Below are 3,278 nucleotides of genomic sequence, written 5' to 3' on the forward strand. Positions count from 1 at the left end.
ATCGAACCATCAACAAGACGGGGAAGATTTTGTCACCTTAACCTCGAGAAAACAAAAAAGAAAAACAAGGGAGGAACGCAATACACCAAAACCCCTACAAGGTGCCGATCGTCCCAAGGAACTATACTTATATATCACTAGCTGTCATCCAGATACACACGAAGAAGATACTGAGGACTTCCTCATTAGTCATTTTGACAACATACCAAATGTCAAAGCCTTCAAAACTAAGATGACACGTGAATATTATTCAACCTCACAATTACTATAAGAGGCAAAGAGATCAATTCAAAACTGTTTATAGAATCCGATGTGTTCCCTGATAACGTAAAGGTTTTCTTAAACAGAAACAAGTACAAAACCGAACAGAATGTTTGACGCCGCAAAGAGATCAGATCCGGTGGTCAGACCACAAACAAACACACTTAAAATAGAACATGTCAATGCTCAGTCTCTCACTTAGATGAAATCGAAATGATAATTAAGGAAAGGGATATTGATATTACTTGAATAAGTGAAACCTGGCTTCACCAAGAATTACCAAACAATTTCATCAATATTCCAAATTTTCAAGTTCATAGATGTGATGCAGGTCGAGGAGGCGGAGTTTTCATATATGTTCGAGATACCCTTAAATCTAACAAGATCTCCTCTATAACTGTAAATAACACAGCGGTAGAAGACATCTGGGTAACCGTACAAAGCAATATGTATTCTTCCTTCCTTATCGGCGCCATCTATAGACACTTTCATGCCACCATTGAGTCATTCGAACTTCTTGATAATCTATTTAAAGAAATGTCAGTGAAAAGGAAACCACTTTTATTTTAGGCGACTTAAATTACAATCTAAATAAGTCAAATACAAAGTTAAATGGAATTATTAAGAAGAATAAATTAAAGCAATTCATAAATAATCCTACAAGCTTACAGAAAATACCTCATCCATATTAGATGTCATAATAACAAACAGATCCGATATCATCTTACACAGAGACGCTATCCCATGCCAAATTGCTGATCATGAACTTTTGACCATGACTTTGAACATACAGAAGCCAAAGCGACAACCAGTTATCAAAACTCCTCGCGATTTAACGAACTATGACCCTCAGTCACTCTGACAACATATCATGGCCAATGAATCGACACTCTCGGAGATTTTATTAACAGATGAAGTTGACAGACAAGTTACTGTTTTAACGAATGTGATAAAGAATGCCATAGATGCTTCCGCTCCGTATAAAACAAAAACAATTAGATGTCCCCCTGCTCCATGGATTAACGACGACATTAAGAGAGCCATAAGGGACAGAAATAACACTCATAAAGCTCTCAAAATAAATAGATTTGATGCCACCCTTCAGGCTGAATATAAGCAAAAAAAAGAGAAATGTAAAAACGCTTACCAAGAGTACAAAAGCAAATTATTTTAAAAACAAGTTCAAAGAATGCAGACACGACTCTTCTGAAACATGGAAACTGGTAAAAACACTAGTGCCTAAAAAAAAAACAAAAAAACAAAAAAAAAACAAAAAAAAACAGACAGTTGCATAAATTCCAGAAACAATATAGAATGCAGAAGTCGGCAGACTCACATATGAACAGACAACCGCTTCCACATTTCCACAAAACACAACGGGAATAAGGCTCACTGCTAATACTTTCAGACCACAACCAGTAGAATTAGAAACTACAATACTAACAATAAAACACTTACGAGAAACAAACTCCGTAGGAGCAGATGGTACCGCCCATCGATTCATAAAGGATGGTCTACCTGCAATTGCGTACTATCTGACTGTTACTATAACTACATCTATAGTCACCGGTACTTATCCATCACTCTGGAAACATGGCATTCTTACACCTATTTTCAAATCAGGAGATAGAAATGAGATAAACAATTATCGCCTCATTACTCTACTCCCAGTAAAGTTCTTGAGAAAATAGTCGCAAATCAGTTATCAGCATTCCTGGAAGCAAATAACCTTCTATCTAACACGCAACATGGATTTAGAAGTAAGCTGTCGACCGAAAAAGCATTACTGAAAATCACAAATGAAATTTATAGCAACATAGACAATCACCAAATAAACTTGCTCACTCTATGTGATTTGTCGTAGGCCTTCGACAGTATTAACCATGAAATTCTTCTCAACAAACTAAGAAATCACGGAAATTATAACAATTGGTTTAGAAACTACTTATCCGCCAGAACTCAGTCTGTCAAAATACGTGAAAATCTGTCTTTAAAACAACAAGTCTCATTTGGTGTTCCACAAGGCTTCATATTAGGCCCAATTTTATTTAGTATATTTATTAATGACTTGTCGACAGTTGCAAAAAAACTGTATTCTTATTCAGTACGCTGACGACTCTCAGTTTCTTCACGCAGCCCCTGTAAACAATTTAAACAAATTAATAGAAGATACTAAACAGACTCACAGAAGTAAAGAGTTACTTTGATAGAAATGGTCTGAAATTGAATCCACAGAGAACACAATTCATTTTCATAGGCAGTCGTCAAAACAACTATAGAATTCGGAGGTTGCTACATTAAACCAAGCAACTCAGTCAAAAATCTAGGAATATACATAGACACATACATGACTTTTTGAAATACATATTGAGTACATTTACTGGAAGGTAATGGGCACCTTGAGATACCTAAATCCCATAAAAGATAAAATCCCTACAGAAACAAGAATCACTGTTGTGCAAACACTAGTCCTCAGTATCATTAACTGCTGCCTAAAAATCTGGGGTTCAACAAACAAAACACAAATACAAAAAACGCAGTAACAATATTTTGCTGCAAGAGTACCAATAGGAAATGTATACAAATTCGACCACGTAACACCACACATAAACAAGCTAAAATGGTTAAAAATCCAACAAAAATACAATTATGACACAAGTATACTAATCCACAAAATTATACAAGGAAATTATCCACATTGGCTTTTACTTACAAAAACAATATTCAGTTTAACAGGAGTCGAAACAAGACAAAAAACATCTTTGTATGTCAAAAGATCAAATACGAAAACAGGTGCAAGAAATATGCAGATACGAGGACCAATGATCTGGAACCATCTGCCACAACATTTTAGAAATATTTCTAATCTAAATACATTTAAAATAAAATCTGAATTATCAATGACATCAGGCATTTGAACATCAAGCTAAACACGGTATTTCAGTCACTTGTAATGTTAATATGTTGTCTATATTGGCTACACATGTACGTTATATTGACTATGTTAATACTATGTT

The sequence above is a fragment of the Penaeus japonicus genome, unplaced genomic scaffold (assembly GCF_977035675.1).
Source record: "Penaeus japonicus unplaced genomic scaffold, GWHDUDI00000001_assembly GWHDUDI00000011, whole genome shotgun sequence".
Classification (NCBI taxonomy): domain Eukaryota; kingdom Metazoa; phylum Arthropoda; class Malacostraca; order Decapoda; family Penaeidae; genus Penaeus; species Penaeus japonicus.